The sequence below is a fragment of the Pelodiscus sinensis genome, chromosome 11 (assembly GCF_049634645.1).
Source record: "Pelodiscus sinensis isolate JC-2024 chromosome 11, ASM4963464v1, whole genome shotgun sequence".
Lineage (NCBI taxonomy): Eukaryota > Metazoa > Chordata > Testudines > Trionychidae > Pelodiscus > Pelodiscus sinensis.
Window position 1 is genome coordinate 5,617,726 of NC_134721.1, and position 21,147 is coordinate 5,638,872.

A 21,147-nucleotide genomic window follows, 5' to 3' on the forward strand; every position below is an offset into this window, starting at 1 on the left:
AGTTTTTCCCTACCAGTATTTGCTGGGCTGTGCCAAACGAGGTCTTGTGGCATATGCAAAAAAGACATCTGCCAGAATTTGGTGTTTGGGAGCATACCAACAATTGTACCTGCTGCTAGTTTAGGATTTTTTGTTTTTTATTGACTCTCCTATAAGTTGGTAGCAAAAAAATTCCCTACACAAAATAGGTTTCTAGATAAGGAGGCATATTTCTATATGTCTTTCCAACTCATCAACTCTCTTCCTTTTGCATCTCAGCTCAAGATTTGCACATACCTCTTAATTTCTCCCTCTTCTTGCTATTACTGTTTACTTAGCACTAGAAAGTATCATGTGGCACAGCTGTTATACAAAAATGTTAAATTTCTCTCTCTAACACATACTCTTCTGCTACACTAGGCTCACTAAAATCTTCATCCCACTTCAAGAAATATTACCCAATATCCCTTATTTTATGTATGCAGATTTAGGTCAATTTATATCATCTCCAAAAAATAAATGATTCTTAAAAGTTGCATCCACAATTTGTTCAGCAAATGGTAAGAATACAAGTTTAAACACTCAAAGTATGTCGAAACTACATGTGTGTATTCTGGTGGCCCACAGCTCCTTGTCTCTGTTGCACCATTTCTGTATCAAAGTTTACGTATAACATAACCATGAATATATTAGAAGAGAAACAGGAATGCAACACCCAACCATTTTTGTGTGCCTGTCTGTGACTGAATGAGTTGGCTAAAGATCAATCCACATGTAATGGGAGGGAAGGTAGCTGTCAGGGAGCGGTATTGCTTTTCCTTTCAAAGGGCATGGCAGAAGTTTATCATTGAGGCACATAATTGGAATGAGGGAGAGCGGGGGGAGAGAGAAACCCCTGAACCTGGAAATATTTCAATGGGAAATGGAGACAATTTACCCCATTTTTCTTGCTGCCCTTCTTGTAACCTCTCTTGGATTTCTGGCTGCTTCTAGAGTGTCAGATAAGGGCTGCTCTATCAGGTGATATTATCACTTAGATTTGCTATGCAGTAATGTACCCCTTCCTCACTGAATTGGACCTCCCCACATTCACGTTCATGTACCCTAAATCTAATCTGGACATCACTTCTAGACTGCGGAGGTATCCTGGAAAAGCTCCGCTGCGTCCAGCGAACACATTTGCTCTTCCACTTTTTTTTGTGAAAGAGCAAACGCACTCTTTCGGGTAGCCCCGTATACCTCATTCTAAAAAGGATACGGGCTCCTTCGAAAGAAGAGGCTTTTAGCCATTTGGTCCCGACTAGAAGGGGCCAAATAGCAAAAAAGCCTCTTCCAGAAAAGCAATCAGAAAAAGCTACACAAATTGTGGAGCGCAATTTCCATAGCTTTTTCCGAAAAAAAAGGGCTATAGCGTAGACCTAGCAAGTGTAGTGTGGTCTTTGAGGAGTTTTTTTGTCACAGGCACGTCAGAAGTTTCAGCTAGTGGAGAACGCTGCAATTATCCCCTATTGATCTCCCATAGACTATTCCAGCTCCCAGTTTGCAATTCAAGGTATTGACTTCAAGCCACACCAAAAAAAATCTGTATGGGTTGGAGTCTGGCTACTATTTCTGAAGCTGCCTGCTTTTCAATGCACAAACCAGAGACACCGAACAACTGGGACGTAGCACTTCAGTATGACTACGAGTGCACTGTTGCACCATCTATCTTGAAATTCCATTCAGTTCAGTGAGTGTGGCGTAAGGAGAGGCTTTGCCCAACTTTTTGGTCGAGGAGGCATATTCCGTTGTGTTCTGATCACACAGTACAGTCCCTTTAGTTGATACTGATCAGATTGATGTCCCACAGTGCTTATGTTCTGTGAGCAATGCCTGAGGCCACATGATGTGCCAATCTGTGAGTCTAAAAATAAATGTGACCCATTCTCAGAGAAAAAAAACCACATGAAACCTAAGAAGGAAGTGGAGCATTGGATGCTTGAAGGCGTGCGAACACGGTGCCCGCAACCAATCTGCTGGCTCAGGAGTAACCTGAAAGCAGCAGGAAGCCATGGCAGAGGTTTCACCACGCATGACTACTCATTATCATGGAACTCAGGGGGAGGGATAGCTCAGTGGTTTGAGCATTGGCCTGCTAAACCCAGGGTTGTGAGTTCAATCCTTGCAGAGGCCATTTAGGGATTTGGGACAAAAAAAAAAAAAAAAATTCATCAGGGATAGTACTTGGTCCTGTTGAAAAAGCAGGGGACTGGATTTGATGACCTTTCAAAGTCCCTTCTAGTTCTACAAGATAGGCAATCTCCATTATATTTATTTATTTAACTTTTCCTTCCCAGAAGAAACCACCACCTCCTCGGCACATGCATCTGCTCCAACCTTCCACAAAAAAGCTGAATTCCGTGTCTGTACACGGGAAGAGCCGAGGGCTCTGGGGAATTTACAGGGAAGGCTGAAGCGCATAGATGTTCAGGCATAACGTTTCTGTCCCACGGACAACGTGGTAGACGTTTTCTCAAGTGCCAGGGGAGGGGAAAGTAGGTGTATACGCCGTTCTTCTGAATTATTGTTCAAGAGGTCACTCCTGAGAAAGCAGGGGAAGAGGGACAGAAAGTGATTGCAACTTTACCTCCCCTTTGCACTCCTTGTATTATTGAGCTGTCCAAGCCACTCTCATTGATGCTCTAGATGCAATGACCCCCCTTCTCATCCCAACCTCATGCACCATCTGCCAGCGCAGAACAGTCCGAGCACAGCATGTGCCCGCCGTATCCTCTATTTCCCCTGGCACACCCAAAGTAGGGGCTAGGATGGACGGCAGGGCAGAGGAGTGGCATAGAATGACACTGTCCTGGAAACCAACCTACACACTGAGTACTTCTCACTTCTATTACCTTTTACTTTACTTTGTTGGAGCAGTGTGAAGTGGCTATAACGTACCTATGTCTTTCCTCATCCATTGTAACCATCAAATGTCACCCTGGACTATTGGACACTCATGAACACAATGCACAGTATGTTGATTTATCATGTAACATGCATACTAAAAACAAACACACACATAAGAAGGGGAATACATCATTTAATAAAAAAAAATGAAGCTGCCCCCAATGTCTACCTTCCTGCAAATGCTATTTATTAACTAGTTTTTCTTTTCTTTTTTTTTATGATGGCAAACCTGCATCTTGTGGGTTACTATTAATGGCTGGCTTTTTTACAGGACAATTATATCTTGAACATAATTCCCATGAGCCATTTGGATGGATTTATTTGTTTCATTTCAGTGTTCTTAATTTCCTGAAAATGTTCAAGTAAAAAAAAAAAACGCAGATGGGCTTGTTATCAGCAAGACTGTCTGTGACACACATTGAACGCATTAGAAATGCTGAGCCGTAGCGTAAAAAGAAAAGCATTACATCAGCTAGATAACATTTGTCACCTCACATCAGTCTCTAACAACAAACGGAAGGAAATACAACAACACATCTGGGGGGAAGGTTTAGAAAAAACACACAACTACTTTCCATGTTATTGTCTAGCGCAAAGATTGTTCTCAGATGCTTGGGCTGCTACATATCCTGCCTTGAATCCTAACAAGTGTTACTGATTGAGATTCAGAAAGAAAGGAGGAAGGGAAACCCTGCCTCCTTTCTTGCAGCAGAATGACAGGCTGGACACACGCCTGGCAGATGGCATTTCAAAGAGTTTCCATGAACCATCTGGGATGTGTACAATGATTACAAACCACACGTACAACAAAGCCAGAAGGGTTTCTTCTCAACACGGGGGAGGGGAGGAGGGAAGCCAAGCAAATTCTATTCCCTGTCTCAGGAAGGGCATGCTAAAAATAACCGGTGTCTTCCATTCTGAGACTGTATATGACCTAGACACAACTGCATGACTAATTTGCAGCATGTATGTTAGAGATCACCCCGACACTTTTCCAGCCAGGACCTGTCACCGTAATGTTCTACCGATGAATGTGAGATAGTAATTAAGTCCCTTGTTATTAATGGGCTTTAATTAAGTGGACAGCATAGGAATTTCCTTTAAGAACCATTTCATCATCTACAGAGTATGAGCATCTTTGAGAGGAAACTTAGAAGATCGTGGTCCTCTTCATCAGAGTAGACCGGTGCTAACGGCAGATCAAACTTATGGCTAATGGCAGAATTAATTAAACATTCAGCGCTCTCTTGGCTACCCTGGCCAGACGCTCAGCTGGAAAACAGAAGCCAATCATATTTAAATTTGTTAACCTGGTTGCCGCATTTGCAGTGAAATATTTAGCAGCATCAAATCTTACTGCCATTATATAGTAATTTCGCTAATTAAGTTGTGCTATGCCCTACTGCGAGGCTCACTCAGAATTGCTAATGCTGCAACAAGGCGGCACTGAAGAGAAGGCTGGGTGGTTATGGACTCCTTGTGTGAATTTTATGGTTCATAAATTTTTACGATATTTGGCACAAGCACCCCTTGTTGTACAAAGGTAGCGAGTGACCTTCCATGTACAATCCAACCATTTGTACCTTTTTTCCTGAAGCCATAACGAGAGACCACAGCAGCACTGCAGTTCGCATCATCAGCTTCTCGTAAGAGTGGGGACTGAAAACAGATACTAGAACACTAAGCTGCCTACCTGGGTTCCAAATTCAGTAATTTAAACAGCGTCCATTTTAAAGACAAATTGATATTTCCATTACGTGGCCTATCAAGATAATCCTACCGACAATAATCCAACCTAAGCCTAAAAGAGAGCGTGGTCAAATTGTTTAATAGGAGATTCAGAGACTGTTTATCTCCCTATCATTCTATTAGGGCCTTATGTTAAGTTGTTAAAAGCCTTTGACACCCTGCTGCTAAATTAATCAGAATCTTACTTATTGTAATCTAAGAATAAGACTTCAAAGAGCCCATAGTCAGTCACCTCAATTACCTTCTTGTTAGAAGAAAACAATTCTCTAGCACTGTAATGCAATTATTGTACCTAATCAGTCGCCAGAAAATCATTTAGCAGTTGATTTTCCAAGGTGCTGAACACCTTTACCTCCCATTGACAGCTAAAATTTTTGTCATCTCCTCACCAACTCCTGTTGGTTGCTGCTTAGAATCCAACAGAGCACAGGAGCCTGCATCAATATTTTTTTAAACTATGTAATTTGCATGAAAACATCTTTATGCTCACTGTCTTCTAAGGAGAGGCCATATTTAGGCTTCATTTAAAACCATCAGAGCAGACTATATATTTCATAGTAATAGAGAGGTAGCTGTGTCCGTCTGATCTTGCTAAAACAAAAGGAAAAACTATGTAGCACTTTAAAGACTAACAAGATGGTTTATTAGGTGATGAGCTTTTGTGGGCCAGACCCATTTCCTCTGATCATATTCTGGAAGAGAACTGGCATGGCCAGGGCTTGACAAACAGCAGAGAAATCTACTCACCAGCTCCGCACTGCACACGCGCAAGACCCACATTGCGCATGCACGCGCCGCCGGTGAACGGGACACCCGGCTGAAATCTACTTGCCACAGGTGAGTAGATTCACTAATTTGTTGAGCCCTGGGCATGACCATATATACCAAAGGAATACAATGAAAAAAGTGAACACATTATTAAACTGACAAATCAGATTTAGTACAGAAGGTGGGGTGAGGGAGGGAGGGAATAGCTATTTATGAGTCAATGAATGGCTAATCAGGGATGATAAGTGGGGAAGCGATCTTTGTAATGGTTAAGGTAATTAGCATCTTTCATGATACTGTTGCTATATTTTTTTCTCCATACTTTTATACAAAGGGTGTTTGTAGAAAAATTATGCTGCAAGATGCATGGACAGTGGCATCACATTGAAAAGATTAAAAAAGAGTCACGTGTAGTTGCTGGAGTTTTAGGAGATCTCTTTTGGAGACTGCTTAGAAGCAGCGACATCATTCAAGCATGTGTTCTGCAGGCATCCCAGAAGGCTTTTCAGCATTTGTAGAAGGAAGTTGCCCCAGGAAAATTTTCAACAACCGGGGGGAAAAAATGTTGTTTAAAGGTCACTTTCTTCTCTCATGTCATTAGATCATTTGGGGAGTCTATTTTGCATCTGTCATTTAAATCACCAAATAAACGAAAGGCCAGGAAAGAACTGCTTATGAGAAGAGACACAAACACACTGAGGCTAGGTCTACACTACAGTCCTTTGTCGGAAAAAGCTACATAAATTGCACTCTGCAATTTGCGTAGCTTTTTCCAATCGCTTTTCCAGAAGAGGCTTTTCTGCCATTTGGCCCCGTCTAGACGGGGCCAAATGGCAGAAAAGCCTCCTCTTTTGGCAGAGCCCTTATTCCTCCTAGAATGAGGTATTCAGGGCTCCTCGAAACCCTGGAGTGTAGACATAGCCTGAAGTAAGCCGTTCTGTCCCCAGAAAAGACACCCGATTCATGACCAGGTTTGAACAAGCATTGATCATTTACGGCATATAATTAGAAATAACCCAAACTAGAAATAGTACATTAACATAAAATTAAGTGCAGCACTTCCATTAATAATTTTGTGGCACAGTAATCTTCACTAATGTCAATTTAGGTATTATCCAAATAGACACTATTGGCATTTTCTTCTAGAAGGTCTGCATAGAGTTAAGTCATGAATCCGATAAGTGTATTCGAACTATTCACGTATTTCTTTTGTATGCCAGTGTAGTGTTGTACTGTGAACTGACTGTGAAAATGGCATTTGTAGAGTCACATGTTTGTTACAGACCCAATTTGCAGTTTATCTGCAGGTTTTTTTTCTAACTTGGGAAAGTCATTCTGAGATTTGACAGTTAAGCTGAGCTCTTTCCTTCTTGTGCATCAACAGCCATTTCTCTAACCAATTGGGGGCATGTAAAATATGCAGTTAAGGTACAGGTTAGAGAAGATTATGGGCTTATTTGAGAAATTAGTTCACAGTTCTGTGAGTGATGCATGAACAGGAATAGAATCCAGCTCACTCTTGGAATTTGCAGAAGCATGCAGCGTTGGCTTAACTTTGCTCTCACTGGAGTTAACAGCAAAACTCTCTGGCTTTAATGCAAGTAGAGTTAGGTCGATGCTGAGCGCTTTTGCAAATCCCACCTTATTTTAGCAACTGTTATGCCAGGGGGCAAAGTCAAATGAAGGAACACAACTCCAGATACGTCAACAGGGTAGCTGGAGTTGCCGTACCTTAGCTCAAATTTCTGTGGCATCCCACCTGTTTGTGTGGGAGCAGTGTGTGTCAATGGGAGAAACTCTACCATCAACACCCCTTACTCCTTGTGACCCAGTGGACACTGGAGTCAATAGGAGAGCAATCAGTGGTTGATTTAGCAGGTCCTTACTAGACCTGCTAAAGCGATCCTCAGGGGGATTGATCTGAGCAGAGTTGATCTCCCAGTAAGTGGAGACAAGGCCTCAGTTCTATTCAAGAAAAGGAATTAAGTCAATCATCAGCCTCTCATAAAGGACACATTAGCAATAAGAGGGTGATCAGGAGGGGAGTGGGACCATTCCTGGATGTGGGAAGTAACCTAGTGACTGATGATGTGGGAAAATGGAAGTACTCAATGTTTTTTTTGCCTCTGTCTTCACAGACAAGGTCAGCTCCCAGACTGCTGCACTAGGCAACACAGCACGGGAAGGAAGTGGGCAGCCCTTGGTGCAGAAAGAATAGGTTAAGAACTATTTAGAAAAGTTAAACATACACAAATCCATGGGGCCGGATTTAATGCATCCGAGGGAATTGGCAAATGTCATTGCAGAGACTTGGATCGTTATCTTTGAAAACCTGTGAAGATTGGGGGAAACCCCGCATGATTGGAAAAAGGCAAATGTAGTGCCAATCTTTAAAAAAGGGAAGAAGGACGATTCAGGGAACTATAGACCAGCCAGTCCCTGGAAAAATCATGGGAGGGATTCTGAAGGAATCCATTTTGAAGCACTTGGAAGAGGGGAAAGTGATCAGGAGTAGTCAGCATGGATTCACCAAAGCAAGTCTTGCCTGGCCAACCTGACTGCCTTCTATGACGAGATAACTGGCTCTGTGGACATGGGGAAGGTGGTGGATGTGATAAACCTTGACTGTAGCAAAGCTTTTGATATGGTCTTCCACATAATTCTTGCCAGCAAGTTAAGGAAGTATATATTGCATAAATGGACTGTCAGGTGAACAGAAAGCTGGTTAGATTGTCAGGCTCAACAGGTAGTGATCAACATCTCAATACCTGGTTGGTAGTCGGTTTCAAGCAGAGTGCCCCAAGGATTGGCTCTGGTGCCTGTTTTGTTCGACATCTTTATTAATGACCTGGATGAGGGGATGGATTGCATCCTCAGAAAGTTTGCAGATGACACTATGCTAGTTGAACAAGTAGATAGGTTGGAGGATAGGGATAGCATCCAGAGTGAGCTAGACAAATTGGAAGATTGGGCCAAAAGAAATCTGATGAGGTTCAACAAGGACAAGTTCTCAGTAGTGTCAGACGGCAGAATGAGGAGCAATTATCTCACACTGCAGTGGGAGAGATCTATGTTGCATCAATTATTAAGAACAATTATTTCCTAGGAGGGTGGGAAAGCACTGGGATGGCTTCCCTAGGGAGGTGGTAGAATCTCCATCCCTAGAGGTTTTTAAGTCCCAGCTTGACGAAGCCCTGGCTGGGAGGATTGAGTTGGTGTCGGTCCTGCTTTGGGCAGGGGACTGGACTCGATGACTCCTGAGGTCTCTTCCAACCCTAGGATTCTATGATCCTGCGACAATTTCTTTTTGTCACAGAATCCAATCATATCACTCCTTTTCTTTCCTCTCACAGAAGTCATAACACCACAACCACCCCCACATAATGCTTTTCATCAGTAGACCCAAAAGCATTTTACAATGGAGTTCGGCATCATTATCTTTGGTTTATAGATTATCGCCTTTTGAATACACCTTCGTGCAACTATCCAGCCAAGCTGCAGATCCCTAAGGTGACATCAACCGCAACTGAAAAAACGCAACTGATTAGAGTGCTCAAAGTCTGAAAATAAGAAATTATGTTTGTCCCTTTTAATCTGTTTTAAGTATTTATTTGTTCCCCATCACCAGAGTAGCTGAGCAAATGTATCTATTCCTCCCCACACTTCTGTGAGATCGAAAAGGACTATTATTCCCGTAGTACAGATGTGAAACTGAGGCACAGAAAGACTAAAGCCTTGTCTACACTAGGACTGTAAAATCCTGGTTAATTAGTGAACATTATGTTTAACCAATTAAATGGGGTGAGTGGGGGAGGAGTGGGCGCTCACACTCTGGAACGCCCCCCACCTTCCCCCGCACTGTGAACTGGGGCTGCTCCGGCCGGGCTGGAACACACCTGCAGCACTTGTCCTAAGTGACTTGCCCAAAGTCACAGAGAGGCTGTGATGAAGAAGGGAACAGAACTTGGAGTCTCCAGGGCTGATCTCTACGCTCTGAACCATCCCTCCTCCAACCACAACACTTGAATTTTGTCCCAAACGTTCATAGAAACAACTGAGACTCAACAACTGGAGTCACATGAGCCTCCACAAACGTTCTCCTCTAACCACATGATGATTCATGAGACAAGGAATTCTCGTACATCTTCACATAGAAACACACGAGTGGGATGTGGCTTCATCCAATGATCAGTATTAGCAACCCTTGTTTCCGAGTTCATTTTTGGCTGAGCTGGCTGCTGGATCAGATGGAGAGTAAAATACTTGTCATCTGAAATGCTTTGTGGGAATCTTGTTAATTAACACTAATGAGGAGGACACCGATGGGGAATTGCTCAATTTCATGAATTAGTGATTAAGGGCCCAATCCTGTGCTCACTGAACTCAAGAATATAGCACCTGCTAATTTAACTGGTGACGGACCAGGCTCGCTATAACTGATGAAACACAAACACAAAATGCACTTTGTTCATTGATTTGGAGATTAGCTGTCCTTATTTACGTTTTTCTTTATAATGGATTGAGAATATTTTTATAACCAATCAAGGCTTAGTAATGGGATCTCACTCCAGTGCTCTGTTATAAAGCCTTTGAGAGGAAGTGGGGAGAGACTGTAGTTTGTGCGTGCGCAAATTATGGGTAGAGTGGATTAACTAAGTGAATTAACAAAGCCATTCTTTCCATCTCTGCATGAACTTTTCATTTATTCTCTCATATGTACCAGTCAGACATTCCTGATAATGCACCAACGAAGAACAAAGAAATGTTTTCGCAACAAAGAAATTGTGTGTGTCAGAAACAAATCTTTTCTGTGCAGGATTTCTTCCCTGTCAAGCATGAACAACGTATTTTGGAAAAATCCAGAAGACAGTTATATTCATGACTTTGCTAAGCATGCACGAGGGGTGGGCAACACACAACCATTTGGATTTGACCTGCTGTGGCCCAATAGGATTCTCGGGCAGGCTTCCTGGCTGCTGGGTCCCACACGGTACTCAAAGTGGCCGGCTGGTGGGGCCAGGAAGTGTGTGTCTGTATGGCATGCCCCTTGGGGGGGGGGGGGGAGTTTCCGCACCCTCCCTCAACCCCTCGCACCATCCTCACAGTTGTTGAGGAGAGGGGAGCAGCAGATCTCTGCATGCTGCCACATGCCCTCAAGCACTGGCCTAGCCAATGGGAGCTGCGAGGATGGTGCTGGGGGTTGGGGCAGAGCATGGAGACCCCCCTCCCGCCAAAAGGCACGCTGCACAGACACGCTTATTTGGCCACAGCAGCCAGGAAGCTGCCTACAATAAGCATCTCCCAGCCAGAGCCTGCACCTGGCACCCCCTCCCGCAACCTAACCTCTTGCCTCACATCACAACCCCCTCCTGCTCTCAGATCCTTTGCACCCCTTCCTGCACTCTTGCCCCAGGTCACAACCCCACCCTGCATCCAAACTCCATCCCAGACCCTATACTCTCGCCTGCAGCCCTGTCCCAGGTCACTGTCCCCACCTGCATCCAAGCTCTCTCCCAGAACCTTGCGCCCCAATCCCCTACCCACAGCTCCCTGCGGTACTCCACCTCCATCCCTTCCACTAATGTCACAGAAAAGTGTGGCCCCTGACCACTTATGAAATTCTTTGAGTGGCCCCTCTCAAAACCTATTGCACGCCCCAGCATACACATATGCTTCTGATGCTCTCTCATAATCTGGTTATTTGTAATCATGAAAATTCTCAGATAAAGCTTAGATTTCCTCCTCCAAAATGTATTGCCCTGCATTGGTCATATCAACCCTTGCCTGTGCACACAGATGCAGGATGCAAAAGGCTGGACTGACTCCTAGAAACAAGATAGATTACGTTATTATATATCCCTATACCTCCATCCATACAAATCGAAACACGACAGACCAAGGAGCAGCCATACACCCCCTCACCCACTACTCGTATCCCATGGCTTTCATTCCCACTGTGTTGAGTGACTAAACGTAAGTGGAAGTAGAAGCAAAAGAACAAGAAAACTAAGTAGTCTCTTGAGAAGGCACAGGACCAGAAGTCAGCCAGTCTACCATTAGCTATTGGATCTTTATCTGCTGGGTACACTGTCGAAGGTTAGAGAAAGTTATAGTGCATACTGACAATGCTGTCACAAAAAAAAAAACCCAACGACAACCCTGCACTTGGTTAAATTCAGAGGTGCGGAGGCTCTGTCTAGAAATAGGTGAGAATGGGTGTCAAGATTCTATTTGATAGAGAACATTCGGATATATGCGCTAGAAACTCTTGAAAGGAAACCAATCGGACATAAGGCAGAGAGAGCAGGTAAAGTAATGCACATGTCGGTGAGGTAAGCTGAGGTGATTCGCTTTCCAGGAGGTTGTAAAGGGCCGTGTGTTATTCAAGAACCCTTCTAATCCTACATAACTACTTGGGGTGTCTTGCAGTTTGTGGGATGATACAAGATAAAAGCTTGAGGCGGAAGCCCAGTGAGCGAGAACATGACAACTCAGGCTTATTTCAACTATTGAATAATTATTAATAAACCCCTTTGGGTAAGACAGGACTGCTTTGCCATAGTAAGACCCTCTCCACTTACCAGGTAAATTAGTGGGAGTCATTACATTAGGGAGCTGGGTTCCCGAAAATGGAGCAGGTACACAAGCCAATGCCATCTTTGGGCTTAAGAAAAGACCCCTCTTCAGACTGTCAGCCTGAAGAAATATGGGGCCCTCAGGCTTGGGAATCAAAACAGGTTGATTTCCCAAAAACAAGGTATGTCATTATCAATATCAACCAAAGGCTTTAGAGACGTCGTGACCGTTGGCACTGCACTTAGCATACTCCCTAAAGAATACCCCAAATAGGGGACGTGGGTGTAGTATTTGTTTTGATGGCTTTCCAATCAAACTTTATCTTCAGATTTCATTCAAGGATTTATGCGCTGTGACACTTCCCATGGGTACGGGCTGTGAGGCGCTGCACTGCCACCTGTCCTGAGTCCGAGGAACAGAGATATAAAAACACCCTAAAATAATTAATCGGTTAAACATTTTTTTTTTAGCCAGTTAACTGCCATGGGTGAGGGGCTGTTCCAGCCAGTCGCGCCACGGGTGGGATCCAGCCAGCTGGGCTGGTTAACCAATTACCTTGTAAACAGGCTGATAAGCCACCTGCTTACCAGGTACCCAGTTAACTGGTTAACCTCTTACATCCCTGGTGAGGGAGCCGTGTGTCAGCAAGGAGTCAGCTCCGCTGAGTGATCCAGGCACTTCCGTCTAGCCCATCCCTGCTGTTTCTTTACAGGTTACAAATAGGCATGCTCCAAGCACTAAGCCTCGGCAGCATCTCCCTAATGTGTTCAGTTCCTGTTCCACTGGACCCTCACCGTTTGCTCAGACTCACTCCTTCCAAAGACAGTGTATCCCCCAGCTTCACCTTCGGCCATCCCTCCCCTCCACACAGAGAATAGAGATAAGCTCATAGTGAAATCAAGGTGTGCATTTAACAACTGGAGATTCAAAATAATTGCAAGTACCGGAACCCAACTGTAACGTATAAAATCAAATCATAACATGCACTCTACAGCCTCGACTTACTCCACATGTTACTCCCTTGTCTCATAAAGCATTGCTCACCAGTGCTTTAGAGCCAGGCTGGTAGTGACACTCTTCTCACGCAACAAACCGGCTGCCATTTGTCTTCTGACTGAAGGATAAAATCACGTCCCCTTTCCTTTTTTTGGGCAGTTACAGTCTCTCTCTCTTACACCAGGGATCCCCTCTTCACACTTATCTTGTAGTACCTTTGTCTTTGTAGCTCCTCAGACCCAGACCTGGCCCAGCGAGTAAACACAGCCTGTCTCCACAGATGCTCTGTCTCCACAGCTGCCCATTGATCCATATGCTGAGTTAGCTCTGAAGTTCCCTTCAACCCAGCTGACAAGCTTTACACGACCACAATTTAGGGACCTAATATTTTTTAACCCCCTCTAACTATTTCCCCTAGAAACATGTTTAAATGATTAGGATGACCCACGAGCTAATGGCTCTTGGAAAAAATGTCACGTGCTACCAATGTTCACTAATTTTTTTCCATTCCTGTGCAGAGTAAATGTTATTATTATGTGCACCAAGGCATGTGCAGATATGCACCACTTATAGAAACGCATACTGCCAGCTGTGAGCACTCTGCTAATCAGCTGGGCAACATTTCAATCTGTCCTGGATGGCTGCCCAAGCAATCAATTTATAGGGAATACTGCATGCCACCCTTTGGTGAACAATCATGCATCCATCTGATCTAGGGGAATCCATGTGGCCATACACACCATGTGTTCTCTGCCAACTGGTACCTAAAGGATCCCTGAGTCACATTCATATCTCCCCTTCAGAGCGAGAGAAATATTCTGGATATTGAAGACCAAGCAATCAATAGGAAATTGGATGACTGCTAAGAGTTCAGCCTCCTCGACAAACATGGCTCATCTCCCTTGCAGTTTTTCTTTTACTTCCAAATACAGGCAGTCCCCGAGTTATGCAGATCCGACTTTCTGGAATCAGCCGCTGATCAGTTTCAGTGACTTGGGGATGCCTGGGGTTCTTAAGTTGAATCTGTATGTAAGTCGGAACTGGCGTCCAGATTCAGCCGCTGTTGAAACTGATCAGTTTCAGCAGCGGCTGAATCTGGACGCCAGTTCCGACTTACATACAGATTCAACTTAAGAACAAACCTACAGTCCCTATCTTGTACATAACCCGGGGACTGCCTGTACGTTCTGATATTCAGCAGAACGTGGGACATTTTTGGTCAGGTGTAGTACAGAGTGTTGCCTTTGACTTTTTTACTGTATTGTATCAGGCCCTTCACTTGCAGTCAAATGTCTCCATAAAACAGCTCACCTCACAGTATGAGCCCAGAACAGGCACCATCCATCAGTCTGTTCCCTGTACAGTTGCATCACAAGTGGAAGGTTTAATGCAAAACATGTTCAGTTAAATTCTGAAGCACTGCTGGAAGACTAATATGGCAAACTTGTGTATACAACAGCATCCTGATATGCTTTTATAGGGCCTCAATACTATTATTTAAAAATAGGCCTTTTACTGAGCAGTCAATGCAAGCAGCATCTTCTCTTCAGCGCGCTTTCTCCCATCACCTGTCGCTGTGAAAAACTATACACCTAATGGACCTCCAATTGTGATAATGTCATCACGCTCTTACAAACCCAGGTGTCTCCTGTGAAACTCCAATTTTCAGCAAGACAGAAGTTTCACAGAATCCTAGAACAGTAGAACTGGAAGGGACCTTGAGAGGTCATCAAGTCCAGTCCCCTGCCCTCACGACGGTCTAATCATCCAGTTTGCTCACTCCCAGTCCCTTCATTCAGGTGGGTCTTGTTCACAAATACATCAGGGCCTTGGCTTAGATGACCTGCAGCTTCATATTCAAAATAGCTCAAAGAATTGACCAAAAAATGTGGGGACGTTATGCATGTTAAGTGTAATAAGGGTGTAGTAAGTGTGCAGTTATGTAGCTAGTTACAGTACAATTCAAGAGGAGAGTTAGAACAGACAGCAAATCCTGCCAGTTACATACCCATTTGGGAGTTTATTCCCAACAGCCTCACTCCCTCCTTTAATCAAATCTGACATTACCCAACCCCTTTCTATAATTGATTAGTATATATTTATGCATAGTTTTACTTCCGCAGGTGTTCCAATATCTTAGTTGGTTTTGTATTTTGTCTACCAATCTGATTAAGCTAAAATTCAAGAAGTTGCAAAATACGGATCTGGATTTTGAATACACAGCGATATAGTGGTCTTTGGATTTGGGGTCTAGCTCAAGTTATATATGTAGCCTTTAAATCATTAAAAAAGGAACTCTTAATCCATTTACTATTCCGACAATATAAAAACTACTGAAACTAGACATTTCCTTAATTGTAAATTAAATATGCCTTTTCCTCAGTGTGATGAAATTCTCATCTTCCTTATACCAATGTGTGGAATAAGACACTGAAAAAAGCATGAATTACATTACCCTCCCCTCCTCCCCCCAAAATGTTTGAGTGTAAGAAGCATTTTGGTTAGATGGTCTATAATTCTAAGATTTCTTTTCAAGTCAATGCATGCCAGCACAGTATGGAACATATATGATTGTTCTGTTTATTACACGTCAATCAGCAAGACTCACGTATTTCACTTGATGATCACCATGAATAGTTTACCTTGAGTTTCTGTAGCATTGTCCCAATTCAGCAAAACTCTTTCAACTCTGTTACAAAATTTGACTTGCTGGTTAGAGTAGATGCTCTTTTGCTTCATTTCATCCATGTACTCCTTGGCCTCCCCCATCTCTCTGATTAAACTTTTCTAAAGTTAGCAGGCAATTAGCATTATCCCCTCTGCAAAATCATTCTTTGACTAAGCCACACATACTGCTCTTATGTGACATACTTCTTGAATCAATACAAGATGCAATTCTCAAAATACCTGCCAGTGTATTCATTTCTTTCTGTTTGGGTGCCTAGAAACGAACACGATATTTCTCACAAGCCCCTTCTGGTGCCACGATCAGACTGAATCTCATTTGCCATGTGCATCCAATACTGATACACTCTGTGAATAGGGACAAGGTTTTTAGGATCACCTCTAGTCCTTGGTTTAAATCCATCCCAAGCAGACAGCAACAGGAATCATCACTGTGAGATAAATGTATCGGGGCCCAAATTAAGTGAATTGCTGCTTGCCCCGGTCCAATTCTTAGCCAACAGATGCCCACATTACAAAAACCAACATCACGTCTAAGGACCTATCCTGGGTGTGTGTGGTCATAGAGGATGGGGATTTTTCATAAAACCAGTTGCTGCATCTCCAAATTAGGATCAAAACTCCTTTGGTAGAGTGTTCTGAGGAAAGCCTGCCTAAGTACAATGTGTCTGCTGGAGGAACACAAGGTAGCTTCCGACATTAACAAAACTCAGTAAATAGAAAGTCTCCCCTTCCCACCTTCGCTCCCCTGAAAGTGTGAAGTCAGACCTGGGCTGCTTGACAACATTAAAGTGGGATCTCTTTAAAATACCAATACAGGATCTGATTTAAATAAGATTTTCAGTGGGACAGACCATTTTGAGGACTTCCTATGGCACCTAAGGTTTTATCACAAAATACATTTTAAAGCTATGCTCAGACGTCATTTTTCAAAGCGGGAGACATTTATCCCTCAACAGCTATTTTTGGTCCTCCAAATGATGGATGCGGGTGAAGTCACTTCACCAGACAGATGCTGACAAAGTTAAAAGGCACTCGTTATAGGCACAATCCTGACCACACCTGTTTAACTTTAAGCGCGTGAACAGTTCTGTTGATTACAAGGACCTAGTCACATGCTTAAGCACATGCTTAAATATTTCCAGCAGAAGTGCCTATATGCAATGAGCACGTTTTGGCTAAGTTAGAGAATGTGTTTCTGCTCTAATTAGTACCCAGACTAACAACTCACAAAAGCTGTTTGTTAGGAGTTGAAATTCTGGGCAAGAGGCTGATATATGTTTAGATGAATTCAACAAAACACAATTATAATAAAGCTCAAACATTCAGCAACATGGCTGGTCAAATGTCACTGCATGAGATAAATAACTCAACATTTCTGTTACTTGAGAAATGCGTCTCACATCTCAATAAGCAAGTGTTTTGGAATTGCGAAAACTTCAATTCTGGACCAAAATTCCATGCCAAGAGGTGGATTCCATATCTCCAGAATCACAGAAGATGAAAATCTCTAGGACTACAACACCTCTTCTGTGTTTGTAATCTTCTTACTATATGTTTTTCAAATGTGTGTGTGTCTGTCTGTGACTCAACGGTGAGAGCTAGGACCATCAAATTCAGGATGAAGCTTCCTCTTACTACAACTTTAAGCAAGGTATGAGTTTGGTTGTGTCAAGACAATGGGATGTGCCTGGAATTCGATTGTTTCTCATAAAATTGAAAGGAAGGGGTCTGGTAAGAGGGAGTTATACTGTAGAAGGACCAGAGGAGGGCAACAAGGGTAGAGAGAGAGGGACTGGGACAGCTATAACCCCATTCGGCCATCAAGAGGACAAGGGTAGAGAAGGGGGCAGCTATCTACTATATATTTTAAAGCGTTTGTCTGTTTGTGTGTCTGTCTGTCTCACGTGGCTCCAAGCTGCCGCAGTGAGTGAGGGTTAAGATAGTCCTCTCTCCCTGGAGCAGCTTGCAGACTGAACCCTCATCCCCAACCCTACCTCAGAGCAACGATTCAAATGAAGAAAAAGAAAACTTGAAATATGAGTCAAAGACCTAGCTATCATAGAATCATAGAACACTAGGACTGGAAGGGACCTCGAGAGGTCATCGAGTCCAGTCCCCTGCCCTCATGGCAGGACCAAATACTGTCTAGACCACCCCTGATAGACATTTATCTAACCTACTCTTAAATATCTCCAGAGATGGGGATTCCACAACCTCCCTGGGCAATTTATTCCAGTGCTTTACCACCCTGACGGTTAGGAACTTTTTTCCTAATGTCCAACCTAAACCTCCCTTGCTGCAGTTTAAGCCCATTGCTTCTTGTTCTATCCCCAGAGGCCAAGATGAACAAGTTTTCTCCCTCCTCCTTAGGATACCCTTTTAGATAATGCTGGGTAAATCTAGTGAAATATAAAAACCTTCCTACCTACTCAGATAGCTTTTTGGCACTCAATATAGTATCTGAGTACAGTAAACTTCCGATAATCCGGCACCTTTAGGACCCAGGGGGTGCCGGATTATGAGATATGCCGGACTATCAGAAGGGGGGGCTATGAGGGGTCTAGGTTGGGGTGGGGTGATGCCACCCCAGAACCCTCATAGCCCCCCCTTCCGATAGTCTGGCTCTGCTCCAGGCATCCCTGATTCAGCCGCTGCTGGTCAGTTTCAGCAGCGGCTGAATCGGGGACGCCTGTGGCAGAGCACCTGGGGTACTGCCGGGTTGGTCCCGTAGCGTCGCCCCTCGGCGCTGCGGGACCAACCCGGCAGCACCCGAGCTGCTCTGCCCCTGGATTCCCCGATTCAGCTGCTGGTCAGTTTCAGCAGCGGCTGAATAGGGGAAGCTGGGGGCAGAGAAGCTCCAATTGTCCGGCTGCCCCAGCACTTCCGGGTTCCTGATGGTGCCAGACCATCAGGAGTGCCGGAGCATTGGATGCCAGATCAATGGAGTTTTACTGTACCTCACAATCTGCACCTGTATTTACCCTCTCCACGAGGTAGGGAAGTGCTGTTATGTCTACTTTATAGATGGAGAATTCAGGCACAAAACCGCATAGTCACACAGGAATTTTGTGAAGGATTAGGAACTAGAAGCTGCAACACTCAAGTCCCATGAGTGTTATTGTCATGAAAAGTGGTCTCAACCCAACAAGCACTCCCACAGTGATGAGTCACAAGAAAAGGAATTTATACTAGAATTGCCGACTCAGCCTTTATGCACAGGAGCAAAATTCCACCAGTAAGCAATAGATGACCACGCAGTAAAATATATCAGCTCGACTGGCTCTTGGGACAATACTGCAGATCACAATTCCACCACTGATGTCATCGGCAATTTGCCTGTATAATAAATTACAGCCCTGTGCAGCCTTATCCATTATTCTATATATTTTTTAGCAATTACCACTGAAACTAGTAAAATATAAAAGACAAGCATCAAAGAAATAATCTTGAAAGTAAAATCTAAATCCAGGTGATTAACTGGCACTCTCCTCATTCAGATTCCTCCGCAGGAAATTATACTATGAAATGTTATCTCCAAGATTTCTCTTGCCACAATTTCAGTTCATTCTGTGTTATGCGTTACACTTTCTAGATGGATGAGTCACATTAATTATTATTTTTCACTCTGAGTGTTAAGCCAAATTAGGCAGTTTTTAGAGGTGAAGAGGAAAACACAATTATTAATGCATCTAAACATTTGCTTTGGAAAAAACAGATAGAGACAGAATGGGGGAGAGAGGGGGAGACTCTGCTGACAGTCACAGAAATTGTGTTGGCCTGACGTTTGTTACTCAGATATTAATCAGTGCCTTTTGCGGACTGCCGACTGGGCTGTTGAAAGTCCCATCAGTGGTACTGCCTGGCTACGGCTGGGTCATGACCCACTTTTGAAAACCACCGGGCTAGTCCCAATACGTTCCGACACCGCGCTGCACTGTGTGACTAACAGCAGGTCTAGCTCCTAGGCAGATAGGCCATGCAGCTCTGATCATGGACCCCGCCCCTATCACCAGCTCTGCACTTCCATGGCCAATGGGAGCTGGGTCAGCAGTCCTCCCGGGCGAGAGCTGCATGGAGCTGCTTGGGTGCCTCCACCCAGTAGTCAGACCTGCTGCTGGCTGCTTCTGGGGTGCACTGCGGTCTACGATGCCAGGAGAGGCAGGAAGCTGGCATTAACCTCCCTGCTGTGCCACTGAATGGGAGCCACCCCAATCGCCAGCCCCAGACCTGAGCCCCCCCGCAAACTCTGACATCCAAGCCCCTCATCCCTGACCCCACCCCAGATCCTGAACCCTCATCCTAGACTACTCCTCACACCTCAACTCCATGCCCTAGCTCAGCGCCCTCTTCCAAATCCTGAGCCTCTCATTCCCAGTTCCATCCTGCAGCTCTCCCCCCTGCAACCTCCAACCGTCCACCTCTGCCCCCTCCCAGCTCCCACAGCCCGAACCCCACATCCCCAGCTCCACTGGGTCACGGGCCTCAACGATTTTCTTCAACTGGGTCACCAGAAAAAAAAGTGTTTGAAAACTTCTGTCCAAGAACCAATGCCTTGTTCTATGCCCAAGGTGCTATGGGATTACAGGTACCAATACTGCAAATATTGGGATTCTCTCTGGGCGAGGCTGACACATACTAGATACATATATTTTTGAAATTTATTCAGTAATTAACTTAATTGTTTTCTAGGGTGGTTTGTTTGTTTTTTAGTAAAGGGAAAAATGTTTAGAATTTAATTATACAAAGAAGGAGGAAAAAACCAGTGGTGATTTGGGTTTCATATTACCCAACCCCACAAATTCCAGGCTACGAGAGGAACAATTCAGAGAACCATCGCTACCTTCAATCTATCAATCCTCTTCTCCCCTCTACCAGAAATTACAGAACCATCATTCAGAGAATGGACGTTGATTTCCTGGATCATACCTCCTCTTTGTTGCTTAATAGGATTCTCATTTATTATTTAAAAGAACTGAAATTAGATCGTCCCTTGAGATCTTGTGGAAGTGCAGTCTTTCAGTGAATTTGTCCAATCTCTATAATTGATTCAATCTCTCTCAGAGTATGGTAGTACTCAACATGAGTAAGGCTGGAAGAACTAGGCTGGTAGCATATAATTAATACAATAATCAATCAGCAAAGAAGCTAGGTTCATGATTTTACTATACACAGCATAAAATGTACTTCAAAAACCAGAAGTTTTGTACTTCCAAAAACAACATTTCAGGTGTCTAACTTTGTGAAATGCTTTTCTAGTTAGCGAAAATCTTTTATTATCTCCAACACAAACAAACATTTGCTACCGTGCCCAAATCAATGTCACTCAGTAGAAAGGGTGCACAGTTAATGATGCCAGCTGTGGTTCTTGATGTTGCATACCAAAATACTCCTTGTCCCTTAAGGACAAATAAAAGACTTAGTGGCTCTTCTCACTTCCTCCGTAAT

At 43.9% G+C, this 21,147-nt stretch overlaps 1 protein-coding gene across 31 annotated transcripts in view; it reads right to left on the reverse strand.

Moving 5' to 3' along the window:
- Nucleotides 1–21,147, reverse strand: part of MAGI1 (membrane associated guanylate kinase, WW and PDZ domain containing 1) — a 554,446-nt gene that overhangs the window by 129,120 nt on the left and 404,179 nt on the right. The gene's annotated exons all lie outside the window — the stretch shown is intronic.